The following is a 23432-nucleotide window of genomic DNA, read 5'->3' on the forward strand; positions in this document are numbered from 1 at the left end:
ATGGGTCGGGTGGGTTACACTTCGGCGGGTCGGTGTGGACTTGTTGGGCCGAAGGGCCTGTTTCCACACTGTAAGTAATCTAATCTAATCTAACCTCATGTAGGAAATCCAAGAGACTAAAAATCCTCCAGTTTCAAAGAACAGGCAGTCATAGAGTCATCCAGCATGGAAACAGACCCTTTGGTCCAACCAGTCCATGCAGAACAGAATCTGAAACTAAACTAGTTCCAGCTGCCTGTTCCTGGCCCATATCCCTCCAAACCTTTCCTATTCATGTACTTATCGAAATGTCGTTTAAATGTTGTAATTGTGCCATCCACCACTTCCTCAGTAAGTTCATTCCACACCTGAGACACCTGTGTGTAAGAAATTTGCCCTTCATGTCTTTTTAAATTCATTTCTGATGAAGGGCTTTTGCCTGAAACATTGATTCTCCTTCTCCTCGAGTGCTGCCTGACCTGCTGTGCTTTTCCAGCACCCAACTCTCGACTCTAATCTCCAGCATCTGCAGTCCTCACTTTCGCCTCTTTTTTTAAATCGCTCTCCTCTCACCTTAAAATGTGTGCCTTAGTCTTGCAATCTCCCATCCTCGGGAAATGACAACTACCATTAACCCTGTCTATACACCTCATGATTTTATAATCTGTATAAGGTCACCTGTCAACCTTCTACACTTCAGCCTATCCAGCCTTTCCTTATAACTCAAACCTTCCATACCCAACAACATCCTGGTACATCTCTCCTGAACCCTCTACAGCTTAATGACATCCTTCCGATAACTGGGTGACCAGAACAGGGCACGGTATTCCAGAAGAGGCTTCACAAATGTCTTGTACAATATCTACATGATCTCCCAAATCCTTATAGGACTAAGCAATTAAGTCTAGCGTATTAAATGTCTTTTTAACCACCCTGTCTATGTGATGTAAATTTCAAATATTGATTGTCAGGAAGAGAATCAAAGTGTACAGTCTTCCATCTTGAAAAATACCTGTCTTCCAAGTCTGAAGAGAATGTATTTCGAAAGAATACCAAGAGATTGCCCTAATTTATAAAGTCAGAATTTTGGGTAGGAGGGGAAGAGAGTGGTCAAGGACTGGGGCTGGGAAGGGGGGAGGATAAAATAAAAATAATTCTGTGCACAAATGTATAATATTGGTAAGAGATAATAAAGTTGGAGGGAGATGATGTATCAGGATATGATAGGGTTAGTTCTGAAGAGTGACCTCAGCACCACCCTACTGTGATGATGACTTGGAGGCAGAGCAACTTAAGGTTCTGACTGAGTGAGACTTAATATGTGGTGCTTTACAAAACCTCTGTAATAACTCAATACAAGCATGCAACTATATCTTCTCAAATTCTTTGAGTTAGACAGGAAGTGCATATTAGACCAATAGCTTCCTACCCTTACTGAGGATGTTGGTAGTGACAATCAACACTAGCAGTAGCCCAGGCAGGGCAGTGGGCTGGCATGACCATAAAAACAAATTGTGCCCATGACATTATGGTGAGCAAAGTCTCCACAATATTTCAGCCCCTTCATCATTATAGCAGGGAGATCTTGGCTAGGACTCAGTCATACCACTGAACTCAGAGTTGGGATCCTTTCTTTGTGACCTTACAGTGCCTGTGGCAAAGGACTGGTCAAACATGAAAATAAAAGGCACCATGAGGCGTAGAGTCTTGGAGTATTACAGCATCGAAAGAATCCCTTCAGCCCATCATGTCTGTGTCAGTCATCAAGCACCCACTTACTCTTATCCCATTTCCCAACCCTTGGTCCATAGCCTTGTAAATGATCTGAATTCACCTGAATACTCCTTAAACATTGCAATGGTTCCCACCTTTACTAATTCTAGGTACCAACCACCCTCTGGGTGAAATAGTTTCTCCTTAAACCTCCTTCTCCTGCCCTTTACCTTAAATATGTGACCCTTGACTATTGACCCTTGTTTGAAGGGAAAATATTTAATCCGGTTGGAGCCAGTCTATGCCTCTTGTAATTTTGTAGGCCTCAATCTGGTACTCCATCAGCCTTCTCTGCTCTAAGGAAAACAACCCCAGCCTATCCAACCGCTCCTTGCAGCTGAAACGATCCAGCCCAGGCAACATCCTGGTGAATCTCCTCTGCACCCTCTCCTGCACTCGCACATCCTTCCTATAGGATGGGCAGCAGAACTGTACATAATCCTCCAGCTGAGGCCTAGCTAACTTTGTATACAGCTCCATCATAAACTCCCACCTCTTATATTCAATGCCTGAATGAATTAAGACATGCATTCCATTGGCCTCTTAACCAACTCATCTACCTGTCTTGTTGTCTTCAAGGATTTGTGGACATGCACACCAAGACCCTCTGATCGTCCGTACAGCCAAGGGTCCTACCTTTTAATATGTAACCCCATGCTGTACCTGTCCTGGGAGTGTTCTATGGGGACAGTATAGAGGGATCTTTGCTCTCTGTATCTAACACCAATCTCTCCACAGACTCTGGGAGTTTTGGATGGAGAAAGTGGAGATAGAGGCATACTCTGCATCTAACCCAGTGATGCATTTGTCCTGTGTGTGTTATTATGGACCAGGCCAGGCCCCCTCAAGATCTTTTTGGAAGATAGACCAGACCCTAACCTTTAAAAGGCTGCAGTAAAGTGGATATTCCAGGAGTAATGCAGCTGGTCAAGCCTCCTCTGATTGTTGACTTAGACAATATCCGTTAGCCACTTCCAGACATATTGGCACTCTGCCTTTATGACCCCTCTTGCAAAAAACCAAGGACAACATAACCTGTTAAAGGAGCAGCATTGTCACACCTCCCCCCTTAAAAAAATCATTAATATACAAAGATGGTTCCATTTTAAAACCCTTTGGTCTTACACTGTTAATACACTACAGTACATATACATTACATTGACTATAACCATGCAAACATTCACGACTACATTTTGTTTCAGTTCATTTGCTCCTGCTACCAAACACCTCCATTTCTCATCCAGGTCTCGACAATGCGTCAGCAATCACGTTTTCTCATTCTGCCACATGTACAATATTCAAATTGAATGGCTGCAGTAATAAACTCCATCTAAACAGTCAGGAACTTTTGTCCTTAAATTTCTCCAAACATTTTAGTGGGTTATGATTAGTATATAAGATTGCTTTGGACACATTACTGGTAACATAAATGTTAAAATCAACTAGGAGAAAGTGAGGACTGCAAATGCTGGAGGAATCATTCCTGAAGAAAGGCTTATGCCCGAAACATCGATTCCCCTGCTCCTTGGATGCTGCCTGACCTGCTGCGCTTTTCCAGCAACACATTTTTCAACATAAAAGTTAAGATGTTGTAACACCAACACCAAGCTCAAAGTCCCCTGCTTAATTGTTGAATATTTCTGCTGATGAATGTTCAATGTCCTGGGCAAAGTTAAAAATCACACAGCACCACGCTATAGTCCAACAGGTTTATTAGGAAGTAGAAGCTTTCAGAGCGCCGTTCCTTCATCAGGTGGTTGTGAAGGTTAACATCACGCTCACATAATTTAGAGTCAAAGGAGTCCAGTGACATGGAGATGTGACACATAAAGAATCTGTGTACTGTATCACACGCACACACTCACTCGCACACTCAGGTCTGTCACCTCTACATGCACACATATATAAGCTCGTGAGGTGAATTTGTTTTTGCAGAATTACATTTCATTTTGCTCAGAAACTGCATGAATCCATGTAAAACTCTGCAGAACTATACAGAGGGTTTGTCAGTCTGACCTAACATTGGGACACAGACAGACTTCACCTATTGCTTAAAAAGCTGAGCTATGTTGAGAATGTAATTTAAAAGGAGTTCTGGGATTTACATATCAAAGCACAGAAACCAGCATATCCCATTAGAAAAGATGAAAGTTTTAATCTATGATTGTTTACTGTATCACATCTCCATGACACTGGACTCCTTTGGCTATACATATTGTGTGCATGACCTTAACCTCCACAATCACCTGATGAAGGAGCGGCACTCTGAAAGCTAGTGCTTCCAAATAAACCTATAACCTGGTGTTGTGCGATTTTTAACTTTGTCCATCCCAGTCCAACACTGGCACTTCCAAGTCACAGTGACCATCGACACCACAAACTGCTGGCTCAATTTCCTGGAGAAATATCTGACAGGTCTTTCTATCTTCTTGTCGTCTTCCTGTAAGAGCACATCACTGACACCCATATCAGTTGCTTCGATAGCCACCTTGAATGGCTTTGTGTAATTATGTGTGGCTAATACTGGGGCAGTGGGTTAACACAGCTTTCAGGCTGTCAAATGCCTTCTGACCATCTGCTGAAGCTCCCTGGTTTTCTTTGGTAATGTAGTGAGTGGAGCAGCCACACTGCGAAAATTCAGTCAGAGTTTCCAATAAACCCAGTCAATCCCAGGAGTGTAGTATGGCTCTTTTTGTTGATGATATGGGAAATTCCCCAATAATCTTAGTTTTTACATTATGTGGAGCCATCTGTCCATATCCGATAACATGGTCCAGGAAGGTGATGGGCTTTTGAAAATTCACTCTTAACCAGGTTTATCACTAAGCCTACCTCCCTAACCTCAATTGTGTAATTCTGATAAATGCTGCAAATGTTCCTTCCAAGTGTGACTAAAAATCACCAGGTCATCGATATAAATCACACAATTAGGTAATCTGGAAATTACCTTCTTGGTTAGTCTTTGAAGGGTGGATGGCATATTTTGCATACCAAATGGCATGACTTTAAATTGATACACTCCATTCGGTATTATGAAAGCTGAAATTATCTTCGCTCTTTCAGATAAAGGTGCCAGCCAGTATCCTCCGAGTAAGCCCAGCTTAGAAACATAAGTTGCTTGTCCCACCTTTTCAATACAGTCTTCCAAATGTGGAATAGGATATGAAACAGACTTTGTAACTGCATTGACTTTACGATAGTCCACATATAACTATTGGGTACCATCTGGTTTTGGCACCATTACTATGGGTGAGCTCCAGGCACCATGACTCACTTTGATTATGTCATCTTGAAGCAAGCATTTAGCCTCCTCTTGAAACTGTGCCAACTTTAGAGGGCTAAGACTATATGGATGTTGCTTAATGGGAACAGCATTTCTTATATCTACATCATGCATACTTAGAATAGTACTGCCCAGCTTATTTCCACACATTTCCCCAAGCAATAGCAATAATTCTTTTAGGTCATTTCTATTTTCCACTGGAAGGTAACTCAACAATATATCCCAAATTTTCACAACTTCCTAATTGGCCAATTTAATTTGAGGAATGTCCAATTCAGAATCCTCTGTAGTTGCTTCTTCACTCTGTGTTGTAACTAGTAACACATTCTCCTTTTGCTTTCCTCCCTGAATCAAAATACCTTTTGAGCATATTCACATGACATAGGCTATGAGATTTCTTTCTGTCTGGAGTCCTTAACAAGTAGTTCGCCTCACTCAACCTTCTTTCGACAGTAAAAGGTCCACTTAACCGAGTTTGTAAAGGTTCACTTATCTCTGGAAGTAACACTAACACCTCATCTCCAATAGCAAAATTGCATTGTTTTGATTTCTTGTCGGCTTCCTTTTTCATTGTGTGCTGTGATACTTTGAAATGCTGTTTGGCCAACTCCCCCACTTTATTTAACCGTTCCCTAAAATTTGACACATAGTCCAATTATGTGGTCTGTGAATTCTGACTCATCAGTTTCTCCTTAATCAAGTTTAGTAGTTGTCTCACCTCATGCCCGAAAACTAATTCAAATGGACTGAATTTGGTCGATTGATTTGGTATATCTTGAATGGCAAAAAGTAAAAATGGAATTCTCTTATCCCAATCATCTGGATAGTCTTGACCATAAGTCCTCAACATGGTCTTCAATATCTGATGTTACCTTTCTAGCACTCCCTGCAATTCTGGATTGTAAGCAATAGATTTGAATGATTTTATTCATGATCTGTCCATAACTTCCTTGATTAATTTTGATGTAAAGTCTGACCCTTGATCCGATTGTAGGTAGCCCATGTCTATTGAAAAATTCGAGTAACGTCTTGACAATCCTTTTAGCTGTGATATTGTGTAATGGAATGTTCTCTGGAAATCTAGTGGACCCATCCATTATTGTTAACAAATATTGATTCCCACTTTTTTGTTTTAGGTAGGGTTCCTATGCAATCAATTAAGGCTCTTGTAAAAGTTTCCTCAAATGCAGGAATAGATATTAAAGATATTCCAATTACCTGACAAGTATGACATGACTGGCAAAAGTCAATTATATCCTTATGCAGTCCAGGCCAGTAAAAATGTTATTGTATTTTAGCTTGAGTTTTTCTTACCCCTAAATGACCTCCTTCTGGGAATTCATGCACTACCTCCAACACCTTCTTTCTATAATCCACTGGTAATACAACTTGATGAACTTCCACCCATTTCTCAACTGCCTGAATATATGATTGCCTCCATTTCCTCATTAAAACATCACTTTTAAGATAGTAACTCTCAAGGTTACACTGATATTCTTCTTCCATGTATGCTCTTTGATAGAATTGCTTCAGTTTTTCATCCTTCTGCTGTAACTCAGTTCATTTCTCTGAGCTAAAAATTTCCACGTTATCCTCTATCTGTTCCTGCCTTGTCACAATCATTTGATCAAACATGGTGTCTGATAATTCTCCTTCAAACTTCTTTTCTGTACTCTTTGATCTCTCCTCCTGTTTCAGCTGCTGACTGTGACTTCATTACCATCCAGTCAGGAAAAATCCCTAGCTATGTTTCCTGAAAGACCTCAGCTGCCTGATTTTCTACTGGCTTTTCAAACACAGTAGGCACCACTCCTACCTGTGACCCAGCTATATCATTAGCGAGGACAAATTGTATTCCTGGAACTGAAACTTTGTCCAGTACTCCCACAACTTCTCCACTCTTCATTGGACACTGTAACCTCAATTTACATAAGTAGCACTTTTCATCTCACTGTGAATTCCACATAAGGGCACTTTGTAACTCAAGTTGAGGTTCTGGATGCAGGTTTGCTTGCTGAGCTGGAAGATTTATGTTCAGACGTTTCATCATCATACTAGGTAACATCCTCAGTGAGCCTCTGGATGAAGTATTGCTATGATTCCTGCTTTCTATTTATATGTGTGGGTTTCTTTGGGTTGGAGATGTCATTTCCTATGGTCATGTCATATCCTGTTCTTTTTCTCAAGGGGTGGTAAATCAGGTCCTAGTTAATGTGTTTGTTGATAGAGTTCTGGTTAGAATGCCATGCTTCTAGGAATTCTCGTGCGTGTCTCTGTTTGGCTTGCCCTAGGATAAATGTGTTTTCCCAGGCGAAATGATATCCTTTCCCGCACAAGAATTCATAAAAACATGTCATTCCAACCGGAACTCTATCAACAAACACATTGTCTTGGATCCCATTTACCACCCCCTGGAAAAAAGAACAGGAAATGACAACACCATGGGAAATGACATCACCAACCCAAAGAAACCCAAATATATAAATAGAAAGCAGGAATCATCAGCAATGCTTTGTCCGGAGGCTCACTGAAGATGTTACCCAGTATGGTGACGAAACGTCTGAACATGAACCTTCCAGCTCAGCGAGCAAACCTACATCCAGGTTTAAGAAGATCTGGCACTTCATCCTTAACCAACCTCCAACCAGCTTGTATATTCTAGTGCAACTTTCTAGCCTCTACTGTGCTTTCCATTACCACTCCAACAAAATTCACTGGGTTATCCTGTTTTTCTACTTCTGGTTTCCGAATGCTTTTCCTAACCCACCAACACTGTGATTTCATGTGGCCTACTTTATTGCAGTGAAAATACCAGAGTTTTTAAACTTCTCTTTCCCCTTCATAGGTTTTTTTTACCCTGTGGTAAGTTATCTTTATTATCTCCGCTGAGATATACTGTTCCCTTACCACCTGAGGATTTCACTTTTCCCTAATTTCTCTCCCTCACGGACTGAAATTGATGTTGGAAGCCAAACTTTGATTTATGAACCAACTTATAATCATCAGCTACTTCAGCCGCTAATCTTGCCGTTTTAACTCTCTGCTCGACTACATGAGTTCTCACCTCTTTCGGAAGTGAATTTTTTAACTCCTCCAAAATAATCATCTCTCCAAGACTGTCATATGTTCGCTCCATTTTTAATGCACTTATCCACCTATCAAAGTTACTTTGTTTGATCTTTGCAAATTCTCCCCAAATCCCACTACTTAAAGAAAAATATCAATTTTATTCTTTTACTCAAAAAGTGAACATTAAAAACAACTATTTACAACTCTAAGCCTTCTTTCTCTTTAAGGTCTGTTATCTACCTCCAACTCTATAACAATATACTGATCCAATAAACGGCCCTATTAAAATTTCATCATCTTAATCTTCAAAGCCAGAAAGTGGCTGTCATCATAGGAGTCGGTCTTCTTCTGCTGAAGATCTCCCTGGGTCGTCTTTGGTTTTTTGCTGGCTAAATCTCAAAATATCTGCTTCTTTTATACTCCAAACATCAGATCATCTCATTCATTCATTGCTGGCAAAACAGGTTATGTGGTGGATGGTTGAAATAATGTTCCAATGCAGCTTCGTTTGTGGATGTTGGCATGATTTTTCGCTTTACTGTGACATCTCGGAATAGCAGTTTGTTGTTGCTTTCCTCCTCTTTAGTGAACTTTATGCCAGTAAGGTTTTGAAGATTTCCTCTAATTTGTTTCATTTCGTGTTGACAAAGGTGTCATTCACTAGCGGACCCAAAGTTTGGGTTGGATGGTTGGCAGAGCTGTTTGTTCGAGTCTCTGCATCACTGCCTCTGCTAAGGACCCTGATATCGGAGATCCCATGGGTGTTCCATTAGGTTTTGTTGTTGAAGGTGAAATGGGTGGTAAGGCATAGGTCCACTAGCTTGATGATACTGTCCTTGCTGATGTAGTTGGTGGTGTTTGGTGTATGTGTCTTTGGGTCTTCTAATAGTGTAGGGAGGAAAGAGGAGGAAAACAACAACAAACTGCCATTCCTAGATGTCACAGTAGAGCAAACAGCCAATGAGGAACTTCAAACCAGTGTCTACAGGAAAACAATACATACAGACCAAATTCTCAACTACAAAGCAATCATCCCAACATTCCCAATCGAAGCACTGAGGAACTATGCAGAGCAGAGGAAAATCACCTATACGTGTATTCAAAAAGAATGGGTACCCCATGAACACAGTCTGCTGATTTCTCAGCAACAAACCTAAACAAGCAGACAAAATATGTCCAGAAACCTGAACCACTCTCCCCTACATCAAAGACATCTCGGAAATGACTGCCAGGCTACTGAGACCTCTTGGCATCGTGGTAGCCCACAAACCCCCCAACACACTAAAACAGCAGCTAATGAACTTGAAAGACCCTATACAGACAACAAGCAAAACTAATGTCCTTTACAAAATACCTTGCAAGAACTATAACAAAAACTACATTGGACAAACAGCACCGATCCTTGTAGCACTCCACTGGACACAGGCCTCTGGTCCTCAAATGTTCCTCATGTTAAGCTTTTCATTCCTGGGATCATTCTCGTGAACCTCCTCTGACTCACTCCAGGGGCCAGTACATCCTTCCTGAGATATGGGGCCCAAAACTGCACACAATACTCTAAACATGGTCTGACCAGAGCCTTATAGAGTCTCAGAAGTACATCCTTGCATTTATATTCAAAGCGAGCTCGCATTTCTTTCATGCAAAATTGTCTGAATAAAACCAGCTTTGACACATTTGCCAGTCTCCTGTGCTGACAGAATTCCAGATCCAAGCTGAAGCCTCCTCTGTTCCTGCACCTGATTTCACATTGAGCTGTTTATTTTATATCGTCTGTCCTCCATCTAACATCCGAAAAGCATCAGTTAACACCTCAATGTATTTCATCAGCAGGAGACTGAGAGATAATAATGTACAAAGTGTGAGGTGCGTTTTAATCTGCAAAACCAGGTCGGATGATTCAGAAAGAGTCAGTCAGCCATTTCAGGTTTGCTCACAGCAGCCGTTTCATGACAGCACCGCGCTGACACTGACTTTATAAACAGGGAAAGGCAAGCAAGAGTGGGGACCTTTGAGTGCCGTGTACATTCACCAGAATGATAGCTGGACAACACGAGTGCAGTCAAGAAAGGGGTGAAATGATACAAAGCCAGGGATGTATTCCTGAAATGTACAAGGATCAGAGAAGATTGAAGTTTCCAAGTGATTGACGGAAACTGTTGGAATAGATAAAGGGAGAGAAAATCTTCTGTTGCTTCTGGGTCTAGGTGTAGGATCATGACCTAAAATAATCGAAGAATAGAATGAATCACTTCCAAAGACCAAAGAGAAGGACCAAAGCCTCACATTCCTCGATATTTCGTGCTCACTCACTCACTGAACCTGTCAGATTCCTGGTTCCAAACATCCATGTGGACAGTCATCCTAATCCCATGTGTCATGTCCTGCTCCCAAACGCAGCATCTGATTCCAATCCAGAGTGTGATACAGGAGCCTCTCAGTATCGGGGAGGGGGAGGTGAGTCTTGAGCCTGGCTCAGGTGTGTGAATGTCCTCAGTTCATCTGACATCCGGGAATTCTTTAATGGAGGCTTTAATGTTCGAAATTCCCAATATTATTTTGTCATTCCCTGTCCCTGTTAGTTAATTTGTAGTTGCATTGGAATAGCTTCCAAAGGTTGGTACCACTGGAGAAGGTTACAGAGATACAAAGGGGACTGCAATTAGAATTGCAAAATTAACGCATTGCCAGACCGAAGTCAATGTGGTTCAGTGCATACAAGAGTAAAAGGTGAATGGGACCTGGTGTAAGTTAGGATATGCAATAAGATGCCCATAATCTGATGATGTTATACAGTCCTGGGTGGGAAAAAAGAGTTTTCTCGCTTAAGATCCCAAGGAATTCAGGTGCACCAAGGTTATTTCTGGATAGTCTTAGTTAATTCAGTTATTGGTCGCATCACTCAACTGGTAGTGGTTGGTGCTACAACACATGTGCGTGGTGGTCTCTCAGCCTGGCTTCATGGTCTCTCGCATGGCTTGGTGGTCTTTCAGCCTGGTGCGGCGATCTCTCGCTCAGCATGGTGGTCCCTCGGCCCGGTGTCACAGTCTCTCACTCAGTATGGTGGTCTCTCACTTGGTATGGTGGTCCCTCGGCCCGATGTCCCTGTCTCTTGCTTGGCATGGTGGTCTCTCGGTCTGGCGTCGCGGTCTCTCGCTCTACATGCTCGCCTCTCACTCAGTGTGGTGGTCTCTCGCTCAGCGTGGTGGTCACTTGCTCTGCATGATGGTCTCTCACTTAGCATGGCGGTCTTTTGCTCAGCATGGCGGTCTCTCACTCTGCATGGCAGTCTCTCGCTCAGCGTGGTGGTCTCTTGGCCTGGCGTTGTGGTCTCTCACTTGGTGTGGTGGTATCTCACTTGGCATGGTGGTCTCTCACTCAGCGTGGTGGTCTCTCACTCGGTATGGTGGTCACTCAGCCCGACGTGGTTAGATGGAGGGGGAGACGATATAAACTAAACAGTTCAATGTGAAATCAGGTGCAGGAACAGAGAAGGCTTCAGTTTGGGTGTGATAGTCCCTCAGCCCAGTGTGGTGGCCTCTCGGCCCGGTGTGGTGGCCTCTTGCTTGGTGTGACGGTCTCTCACTCGATATGGTGGTCTCGCAGCCTGGCGTAGTGGTCTCTCGGCCTGACGTGGTGGTCTCTCAGCCCAGTGTGGTGGTCTCTCGCTTGGTGTGGTGGTTTCTCGGCTCAGCGTGCTGGTCTTTCACTCAGTGTGGCAGTCTCTTGGTCTAGTGTGGTGGTCTCTCAGCTTGGTGTGGTGGTCTTTTGGCCCGGTACGGTGGTCTCTCACTCAGTGTGGTGGTCTCTCGGTCTGGTGTGCCCTCAGTGTACAATATAGCGATGATGCCTCAAAGTGCTGTACCTCTGTGGCTAAGCACTTCACAAAGACTGTAATGTTTGAACTTTCAGCTTTATTTCCTTATTTTCTACTTAAACTTAAGAAGGTCTGCAATGTGTAACATTTAACCTTATTTTGTATGTTTTACGCTATACTACAATTCCTGCAATGTCAAAACTTTAAATTTGCTCTTTCTTTCTACCTTGTTCTTAATATTCTGTTCCTGTGTACTTGTATCTTGTGTGTTGACAATACACCCCTTTCACCATACACCTGTAGTGTTGTACTTGAGTACAAAAATCTAAAAATCTAAATCAAAAAATACAACCAACTCCTCGAACCTATTCCACCATCAACTAGATCAGGTCTCATTTTCTACCTCAACACTATTTCCCCAATCTATCCCTGTATTCCAGATATTAGTGGTGGCATGGTGGCTCAGTGGTTAACACTGCTCCCTCACAGCATCAGGTTCGATTCCAGCCTTGGACTTCTGCCTGTGTGGAGTTTGCACGTTCTCCCCGTGTCTGTGTGGGTTTCCTCCAGGTGCTCCGGTTTCCTCCCACAATCCAAAGATGTGCAGGTTAGGTGACTTAGCCATACGAATTTGCCCATAGCGTTCAGGGATATGTGGGTGAGGTGCGTTAGTTATGGATAAATGTAGACAAATAGGGTAGGGGAATGGGTCTGGGTGGGATACTCTTCGGTGGGTCGATGTGGAATTGTTGTGCTGAAGGGCCTGTTTCCACACTAGGAATTCTAGGATTTCTGAAATTCTTAATATCTAGCAACCTATCAATCTCCGTATTGAACATTCTCAATGACTGAACTTCCAGAACGCTTTAGGATCGAGAATTCCAAAGACTCAGCCTTCATTGGTCAGGGCATTGAGCATCGGAGTTGGGATGTCATGCTACAGTTGTATAAGATATCAGCGAGGCCACATTTGGAGTAATGGGTGAAACAATGTTCTCCCTGCTACAGGAAGGATGCTATTAAACTGGCGAGTGTGTATAAAAGGTTTACAAGGATGTTACCGAGACTGGATGGCTTGAGTTATAAGGAGAGGCTGGACAGACTAGGACTTCTTTTCCCTGGAGCAATGTAAGCTGAGAGTGACTTTATAGAGGTTTATAAAATCATGAGGGGTATTCAATAATGTGAATAGCCGCAGTCTTTTCCCCAGTGTAGGGGAATCCAAAAGTTGAAAGGATTGGTTTAAGGCGAGACAAAAGATTTAAAAGGACCTTAGGGGCAACATTTTCACACAGAGGTTGGTGCGTATATGGAATGAGTTTTCAGAGGAAGTGATAGAGGCAGATACAGTTACATCATATCAAAGGCAGGAGCGTGAATGGGAAGAGTTCCGAGGGATATGGGCCAAACGCAGATAAATAGGACTCGTTCAGTTTAGGGTACTGGTTGGCGCAGACGAGTTGGTCCAAAGGGTCTGTTTCCGTGTTGTATGACAACATGTGACAAGAGTCCTCCTCATCTTCGTCCTAAATTCTTCCCCTGAGATGGTCAAACGCTCCTGATAAAAGACAAAAAATGATTAAAGGTAAGTGAGAAATAAAAGACCAAGATGTTAAAAACAGCAGAACAGTGAAGTAGTGTGAGCGTTCTGTTCAAGAATAGCAACCACATTGCCCTCTACTGTTGATGATGCCAATCAATTAAATGTTAATATTTCTGTCTGGATTGGAGGGGATGCAATGGAACTCCACCTTTTCCACACAAAACTCTTCCCCTCTCCCTGTCACCCAGGTGTAAACAGAGACAACCTTGGCTTTCTAATCACTGCCTGCTGGCTATGTACTGACTGAGGTAGACAGGCAGGACACTGGGAGAACATAGCAAGCCAGGCAACATCTGGAGGTAGAGAAGTCAACGTTTCAGGTGTAACCCTTCTTCAGGATTGTGGGTGGGTGGGTGTTGGGCGGAGGGGCAGGGTGGCAAAGTGGGGATAGGTGAAGACAGGTAGAGGGTACGAGCTGGTTGGTCAATGGGAGGAATGAATCCAGTTGGTGGCAGGGGGGAGTGCGGGGGGGGGTGTTGTGGGGGGGGAGGGGGGGGGTGAGGGGCTGGGAAGAGTGTCGGGGGATGAGGAGGGAGGTTATTTGAAATTGGAGAACTCAAAGTTGAGTCCACCGGGCTATAGGTTGCCCAGGTGGAAGATGAGGTGCTGTTCCTCCAATTTGCTGTGGCAATGGAGGAGGCCAAGGAAGGTCATGTCGGGAAGGGAGTGGGACGGGGAATTAAAATGGGTGGTCTCCTTGCCTCCTGCTTTGTCTATCTTGGATTCCTTGTATCTGCAGGTTTGTTTTGGTCTCTAATCGAGTATGTATTGCCTGAGGGCAGGAATGGCTTCTTCATCGACTTGTAAGCTGTTGACACACACACACACACACATACACTCTCTCTCACACACACATGCACACACAGACATACACACATTACACACACATACACACATGCACGCGCACAACACAAACGCGCACATAGACATACACGCACACACAAACGCACACACATAGACACGCACACACAGATTACACACAACACACACACACACACGCACACACACACACACACACACACAGAAAGATTCCAACAGTCTCCCTATGCCCTCAGCCGTGTCTATCTCTGTAACCTTCAACAGCCCAACAACTGTTGGAAATCTCTGCACTGCTGCGATGCTGCCTTCTTCAGCAGCCTTGCTGTTGATCATTACACTGTTGGAGTGCAGGGAGCTACAAGAGGTCAGAAATTGGGGAAGCACAATTATTGGACCCAGAAGGACTGCAGATGCTGGAAATCCAAAACAAAAACAGGAATTACTGGAAGAGCACAGCAGGTAAAGGACGACACAAGGATAGATTGGATTAGATTCCCTACAGTGTGGAAACAGGCCCTTGGCACAACAGGTCCACACCGACCCTCCAAAGAGTAACCCACCCAGACCCATTCCCATATACTTACCCCTGACTAATGCACCTAATATTACGGGCAACTTAGCACAGCCAATCCACCTGACCTGCACATCGTTTGAAATGTGGGAGGAAACCGGAGCACCCGGAGGAAACCCACGCAAACACAGGGAGAATGTGCAAACTCACAGATAGTCGCCTGAGGCTGGAATCGAACCTGGGTCCCTGGCGCTGTGAGGCAGTAGTGCTTACAGTAATGAGAAAGGATCTTGGGCTCAGACACCGTGAAGTAGGATCATCACGCATGGAGACGAAACCCTAAAGGGAGTAGTTCCACGTCTTAACAGTAGTTAGAGTATGGCAGCTGGGGGTTCTTCACTCACGTTCAATGCATTAAGCTTTTTTCTGGATAGCCACATTTCAGACAGCATTGCTGGCTCATAGCTCATTCCTTTTCTTATAAAAACAGCAAAGGTTTTGAAGGTTATTGCTCTAAGAAGAGACCGCAGACAGGCTGAGCAGACCGAGCTGGGAAAGCTCTCCCTGTTAAGGAGACATGATAATCCTGAACCGAGGTATGTGGTCAAACCAAGTCGGAAGCATACAAAATCCATATTCTGACCCAAGCAGGATTTGTGGGGGAAGATGTCAATTTCTGGTAGAAAGGGGGGAGGGGAATATTAAAATCGCAGAACTACCGACAGGTAAATGGGTAAGGATGCTGATCACTCATAACCAAAGTGAACAGAAATAACTATCGTCCATAACATCAAATCACTCCTAAGTCCTTGACAGCCAATGAAGTTGTTCTGAAGTGCAGTCAGTGGGCAGTGTTTAATGAAGGTGATGGGGGTCTCCCTTGTTAGCTGGATTAACTTTGACTCAGGCACTGGCCTGGACATCTGGAGGTCTTCTCCAGGGTCCTTGATTGTGGAGAAGTCCAACCAGCCAGCTGTTGACCAACAGCGCCACCATGCAGGTGATGGCTGCTGCTGGTATAGCATCCAGCCAAGGCCCAGTGTTCCCCTTGGATCCCAAACCATGGTGAATGGCATTGGGAGGGAGGAGGTCCCAGGCAGCAAGAGCGGTGGGTGGCTCTGATCAGACCCCCTGTTCTTGCCAACATTGGGTCCATCACTGGGGTACTGAGTGCCTCATAGAATCCCTAAAGTGTGGAAGCTGGCCATTCAAGTCCACACCAAACCTCTGAAGAAAATCCCACGCAGACCCTTCTACATTACCCGATAACCCTGCATTTCCTACGCCAAATCCAACACCAGGGGAGATCTCAAAGAACTTAGCACAGAGTTGTTGGCTAAACTTCCTACATCGCTAGAGGGGTTTGAAAGGCCTACGGTTTAACGTACCATCCAGTATGAAAGAAATCTCATCTAATGATGTAGCTTTCACAACATTTCCCCATTTCAAAGGAGAAAGTGAGCACTGCAGATGCTGGAGATCAGAATCAAAGAATGTGGTGCTGGAAAAGCACAGCTGGTCAGGCAGCATCGGAAGATCAGGAGAATCAACGTTTTGGGCGTAAACCTTTCATCAGGAATAAAGTGGGACTTGGTTTGTGTCTGTTCTGAAGAAGGGTCACTGGACCCGAAACGTTAACTCTGTTTTCTCTCTCTCCGCAGGGGCTACCAGACCTGCTGAGTTTCTCCAGCGATTTCTGTTTCTGATTTCCAGCATCTGCAGTTCTTTGGGGTTTCTGTTTTAGGTTTGTGTCATGTCTTTGAGACACTTCATCCAAAAAGGCAGAAAGAAACACCTTGTGCCACCCAGACTGTTCAACCATGTCAGGCGTCACTGTTATGACCAGCATTCCCACTAATACAAGTCTTGCCAGTGAACTGCATATTTTATGTAAATGAAATGGAGTTGACAGGCTGTGAGACACAAGGTATGCACATTTTCCTAAAAGTGAAGGTATTTGCTGGAAACCAGAAGCAGACAAAGAGGTGTGAAAATGCGATGACTGGAAATGCACATCGGTATAAAAGTGAGGAGGCTGCTCATTCGGACAAGGTGATAGCGTCCTTGATTATCTTCAGACAGGTTGTAAACAGCCCAGACTCCAAAATGTCTGAGAGTTTGGAAAGATTTTAGGGCTCATTTGCTTACAGGTAACAGATACTGCCTCAGGCAGAAGGCTTTCAAGTTAAAATAAAATTGTACAATGAAAGGAGAGTGGCCAGTTCAGCAGCAATGTGTGTGAAGAAAGGTTGCTGGGGAAGCTCGCCCTGGGACTCTTGCTCTTTCTAATGTCAAGCCTGTAAGCCCTGGTTTTATTTTACCTTTTGCGCCAAGGAGTATTTATTTGTTGACACCATGTGCTCCTACTCCAGGGACACCCAGGCATGCATGTGACCACAGAGGAGGGGCAAGCAATCAGCTATATCCCCTGTTTATATGTCTTTTTTTTTTCTTTTACCCCCACACTGCCATCTAACTTATATTAGTGCTTATATTATCCCCATCACTCATGGTGTGTGCGTGTTCAGATGTGAGACACAGTGAAAGACAACAGATGGACACATTTTTATTCAATTTGCCAAGGGGTGTTTATTGGGATTGTTGCAAGTATTTTGGAACAGCATCGTTTACGTGGGTAGCCTGTCGGGTTTGGATAGGATAAGTTATTTCGGTATTCTATTTTCATTCTTTGTGTTACATTCTGTAACCTTGCAAATAAGTTATGTTTTTGTTTAACACTGAGTAATCAGACCAGCTGATTCTCTCTTGGAATATCCACTGTACACTTGCTTAACTCAAATAGTAAAGTTAGGTCTGTGCTACCTTCCTGGCATGTTTCCAGGTGGTCTGGCCTGGCCTATAACACAAGTATTTACATTTTAATATGATTGGGCTTTTGATTTTTAAAATTGTTCATCTCATGAAGTGGAAGGATTTTGTGAAACTTGAAAGGGTTCAGAAATGATTTGCAAGGATGTTGCCAGGGTTTGAGCTATCTGATTAGATTAGATTCCCTACAGTGTGGAAACAGGCCCTTCGGCCCAACAAGTCCACACCAATCTTCCGAAGAGCAACCCACCCAGACCCATTCCCCGACCTTACATTTATCCCTGACTAATAGAGTTCTTTAAGGAAGTGACCAAGTTGTTAGATGAAGAAAGGCTGTTGATGTCATATACATGGACTTTAGTAAGGCATTTGATAAGGTTCCCCATTGTAGACTAATGGAGAAAGTGAAGTTACATGGTGTTCTAGCTCGGTGGATAAAGAATTGGTTGAGCAACAGGAGACAGAGAGTAGTAGTTGAAGGGAGTTTCTCGAAATGGAGAAAGGTGACCAGTGGTGTTCCACAGGGGTCAGTATTGGGGTCACTGTTGTTCGTGATATACATAAATGATCTGGAAGAGGGAACTGTTGGTATGATCAACAAGTTTGCAGATGACACAAAGATTGGTGGAGTAGCAGAAAGCATAAGGGACTGTCAGAGATACAGGAGGATATAGATAAACAGGAGAGTTGGGCAGAAAAGTGAGAGATGGTTTTCAATTCAGACAAATGTGAGGTGATACATTTAGGCAAGTCTAATTCTAGAGCGAATTATACAATGAATGGAAGAGCCTTGGGAAAAGTTGATGGGCAGAGAGATCTGGGAGTGCAGGTCCATTGTACCCCGAAGGTTGCTGCACAGGTGGATAGAGTGGTCAAGAAGGCATATGGTATGCTTGCCTTCATTGGACGGGGTATTGAGTATAAGAGCTGGCAAGTCATGTTAACATTGTACAAGACATTGGTTCCGCCGCATTTAGAATACTGTGTACAGTTCTGGTCGCCACATTACCAAAAGGATGTGAACGCTTTGGAGAGGGTGCAGAGAAGGTTTACGAGGATGTTGCCTGGTGTGGAAGGTGCTAGCTATGAAGAGAGTTGAGTAGGTTAGGCTTATTTTCACTAGAATAAAGGAGATTGAGGGGGAACCTGACTGAGCTTTACAAAATCATGAAGGGTATAGACTGGGGAGATAGAGACAAGCTTTTTCCCAGGGTGAGGGATTCAATAACGAGAGGTCACGCTTTCAAGGTGACAGGTGGAAAGTTTAAGGGGGATACACACGGCAAGTACTTCACACAGAGGGTGATGGGCGTTTGGAACGTGTTGCCAGCAGAGGTGGTAGAGGCAGGCACGGTAGATTCATTTAAGATGCGTCTGGACAGATGCATGAGTAGGTGGGGTGCAGAGGGATACAGATGCTTAGGAATAGACCGACAGGTTTAGACAGTAGATTTGGATTGGCTCAGGCTTGGAGGGCCGAAGGGCCTGTTCCTGGGCTGTAAATTTTCTTTGTTCTTTGATCTTGTTTTAATGCACCTAACACTACGGGCAATTTAGTATGGCCAATTCACCTGCCCTGCACATCTTTGGACTGTGGGAAGAAACCGGAGCACCCGGAGGAAACCCACGCAGACACGGGGGGAATGTGCAAACTCCTTACAGACGGTCGCCTGAGGCTGGAATCAAACCTGGGTACCTGGCGTGGTGAGGCAGCAGTGCTCACCACTGAGCCACTGTGCCACGCAGAGAGGCTGAATAGGTTGGGGCTGTTTTCCCTGGCGTGTCAAAGGCTGAGGGGTGACCTTATAGAAGTTTATAAAACCATGAGGGGCACGGATAGGGTGGGGAGTCAGAACTAAAATGGCAGCAGTGGAGTAGCAGCACATAACGTAGGCCTCTCAGCACAGGAGCCTGTTGCTTATCTAGTCAGTTTGCCTTTACTATTTTCTTTTCCTTGTTTTTCTGTTTTTAAGGTCTTTCAGTTGGTATATATACAATAGAAAAACTCACATTCACTTACCTCCATTTCAAAAGCTTCAATCGTGAGCTTCTCCTAAGCGGCTGTTGTATCTGGCGGGTCTTTTTCGATGTGTTGTCTCAGCCTATGGTGTTGGAACGGTTGTCCCAGCTTGTGATCTTGACAGTGTCCAGCTTGAATCTAAACCTTCGTTGAGTGCTCTTGGCTTGGGTTTTCTGATGGCTCACCGTTTCGTTTTCTCCATGGGTAGCCACCCAGTGATCCGATGGCCCAGCAGTTTTATTTTTAACTGGTGTTTTTAGCGGTGGTATTTCTTCAGAGGCTTTTGACCCAGTGAGGTGGCATCCCAGCATTTCAGTATTTGTCCCGTCGTGTTGTTCTCATCGTGGATCTGCTCTCTTTGAGACCAGGAGCCTTTAACTGGACTTTGTTGAACTTTGTCTTATATTTATGCAGTTTTACTTAATTTTGTAACTGGTGATTTTATCAGGACTATTGTCATTATAGGCACCATGCTAGGGGAGCTTATAACACTTTTCATTGTATTTTTTTTGTAAGAATACATACGACAATAAATTCTAATTCTAATTCTAGAAGGCATAAGTTTATAGGGTGAGAGGGAAAAGATATAAAAGGGACCTAAGGGACAAACGTTTTCATGTGGAAGGTAGCGTGTGTATGGATTGAGCTGCCAGAGGAAGTGGTGGAGGCTGGTACAATTACAGCATTTAAAAGGCATCTGGATGTGTATATGAATAGGAAGGGTTTAGAGGGATATGGGCCAAGTGCTGGTAAATGGGACGAGATTAGGTTGGGATATCTGGTCGGCTTGGACGGGTTCATACAGTCATAGAGATGTACAGTACAAAAACAGACCCTTTGGTTCAACCCATCCATGCCGACCAGATATCCCATCCCAATCTAGTCCCACCTGCCAGCACCCAGCCTATATCCCTCCATCCCTTCCTATTCATATACTCATCAAGATGCCTTTTAAATGTTGCAATTGTACCAGCCTCTACCACTTCCTCTGGCAGCTCATTCCATACACGCAGCACCCTCTGTGTGAAAAAGTTGCCCCTTAGGTCTCTTTTATATCTTTCCCCTCTCAACCTAAACCTATGCCCTCTAGTTCTGGACTCCTCCATCCCAGGGAAGAAACTATGTCTATTTGTCTTATCCATGTCACTCATGATTTTATAAACATCTATAAGTTGGACTGAAGGGTTTGTTTCCATGCTGTACATCTCTATAACTCTATGTATCACCTCATGATTAGACAGTAGAGCTAACAAAGTTTTGCGAAATGTAATTTCTCTGTTATTCCACTAGATGGTGACTGAATACCATCATTGGCCAAAGGCTGGTCATGACCTTAACTTGTTATTTTATGTTAGAGACTGGGAGAACACAGCAAGCCAGGCAGCATCAGGAGGTGGAGAAATCGACGTTTCAGGAGTGACCCTTCTTCAGGACTGGGGGTGGGTGTAAGGGGGGCTGCAGGTAAAGGGGGTGGGGGTGGCGGCATTGGGGTGAGGTAGGGGTAGGTGGAGTTCTCTGTCTCTGACTGCACTAAACACTATATAGGACAAACAGGAAGACAGCTAACAATCCGCATACATGAACATCAACTAGCCACAAAACGACACGACCAGCTATCCTTAGTAGCCACACACGCAGACAACAAGCAACATGAATTTGACTGGGACAACACTACTATCATAGGGCAAGCCAGACAGAGAACAGCCAGGGAATTCCTGGAGGCATGGCATTCATCCACAAACTCCATCAACAAACACATCGACCTGGACCCAATATACCAACCACTACAGCGGACAGCTGAAACTGACAACCGGAAGCGGCAGGGACAGACTACTATAAACACCGGAGGAAACATCAAAGAAGCGCTTTGTAGGAGGCTCCCAAGCACTGATGATGTCGCCTAGCCAGGTGACGAAATGTTTGCAACAAAAACTTCCAGCTTGGCGAACAGAACCACAACAACGAGCACCCGAGCTACAAATCTTCGCACAAACTTCTCTGTCTCCCTCAGACGGTCATACCCTCTCCCCCTTTATCTGCAGCTCCCTTTACCACCACCCCCAGTTCTGAAGAAGGGTTACACCGGAAACACCGCCTTGTCCACCTCCTGATGCTGCCTGGCTTGCTGTGTTCTTCCAGCCTCCTGCCTGTCTACCTTGGATAGCAGCAGCTGCAGTTTTTTTTGTTTCTAATTTGAGTGGGTGGAAACCAAAGTTTTCTTGGGAACTTCAACATTGTGTTTTCCAAAACGGGCACTGAGCCAGACATATCAGAAACAAGTACAGCGCTTACTAAATGCAGGTCCTCAATGGAAGTCATGGATAAGCACAGTGGCCCCATGTTTAAAAGTGGACTCCTTACCTTTCTTGAAGAAGTAATGAAGAGGATTGATGAGGGTAGAGCGTTGGATGTGATCTATATGTGATCTTCAGTAAGGCGTTCAACCAGATTCACCATGGGAGACTAATTAGCAAGGTGAGATCTCATGGAATACAGGGAGAACTGGCCATTTGGATACAGAACTGGCTCAAAGGTAGAAGACAGGGGATGGTGGTAGAGGGTTGTTTTTCAGACTGGAGGCCTGTGACCAGTGGAGTGCCACAAGGATTGGTGCTAGGTCCATTACTTTTCGTCCTTTACGTAAATGATTTGGATATGACTATAAGAGGTACAGTTAGTAAGTTTGCAGATGACACCAAAATTGGAAGTGTAGTGGACAGCAAAGAGGGTTACCTCAGATTACAACAGGATCTTGATCAGATGGGCCAATGGGCTGAGAAGTGGCAGATGGAGTGGAATTTAGATAAATATGAGGTGGTGCATTTTGGGAAAGCAAATCTTAGCAGGACTTATACACTTAATGGTAAGGTCCGAGTGAGTGTTGCAGAACAAAGAGACTTTGGAGTGCAGGTTCATAGCTCCTTGAAAGTGGAGTTGTAGGTAGATAGGATAGTGAAGGCGGCATTTGGTATGCTTTCCTTTATTGGTCAGAGTATTGAGTACAGGAGTTGGGAGGTCATGTTACGGTTGTACAGGACATTGGTTAGGCCACTGTTAGAATATTGCGTGCAATTCTGGTCTCCTTCCTATCGGAAAGATGTTATGAGTATTGAAAGGGTTCAGAAAATATTTACAAGGATATTGCCAGGGTTGGAAGATTTGAGCTATAGGGAGAGGTTGAACAGGCTAGGGTTGTTTTCTTTGGAGTGTCGGAGGCTGTGGGGTGGCCTTATAGAGGTTTATAAAATCATGAGGGGCATCGATAGGATAAATATCTAAGTCTATTCCCTGGAGTGAGGGAGTCCAGAACTAGAGGGCATAGGTTTAGGGTGAAAGGGGAAAGATATAAAAGAGACCTAAGGGGCAACATTTTCACGCAGACAGTGGTACGTGTATGGAATGAGCTGCCAGAGGATGTGGTGGAGGCTGGTACAATTGCAACATTTAAAAGACATTTGGATGGGTATATGAATAGAAAGGGTTTAGAGGGATATGGGCCAAGTGCTGGCAAATGGGACTAGATTGCGTTGGGATAATTGGTTGGCATGGACGAGTTGGACCAAAGGGTATGTTTCCTTGCTGTACATCTCTGTGACTCTGGTAGAAACTTTTCACCAGATGTTTAAACTGACAGAATGGACAAAGTGACTGAAAATTCAACTCAGAAATCCCTGCTTGCAGTGACCAAAAACACTGACAAAACAAAAATAATAACCACAACACGGTCTG

At 44.0% G+C, this 23432-nt stretch overlaps 1 protein-coding gene across 1 annotated transcript in view; it reads right to left on the minus strand.

The window, feature by feature from the left end:
* The window catches only part of LOC122556951 (sialic acid-binding Ig-like lectin 13), a 74906-nt gene extending 61447 nt beyond the window's left edge, over positions 1-13459 (minus strand). Inside the window, exon 1 of the mRNA XM_087995063.1 lies at positions 13365-13459. The gene's annotated coding sequence lies outside the window, so the exon portion shown is untranslated. The remainder of the gene's footprint in view (positions 1-13364) is intronic.
* Positions 13460-23432: the final 9973 nt, after the last annotated feature.

Source organism: Chiloscyllium plagiosum, unplaced genomic scaffold (assembly GCF_037043375.1).
Source record: "Chiloscyllium plagiosum isolate Xiang-an unplaced genomic scaffold, Cpla_swu_hap1 HiC_scaffold_16, whole genome shotgun sequence".
Lineage (NCBI taxonomy): Eukaryota > Metazoa > Chordata > Chondrichthyes > Orectolobiformes > Hemiscylliidae > Chiloscyllium > Chiloscyllium plagiosum.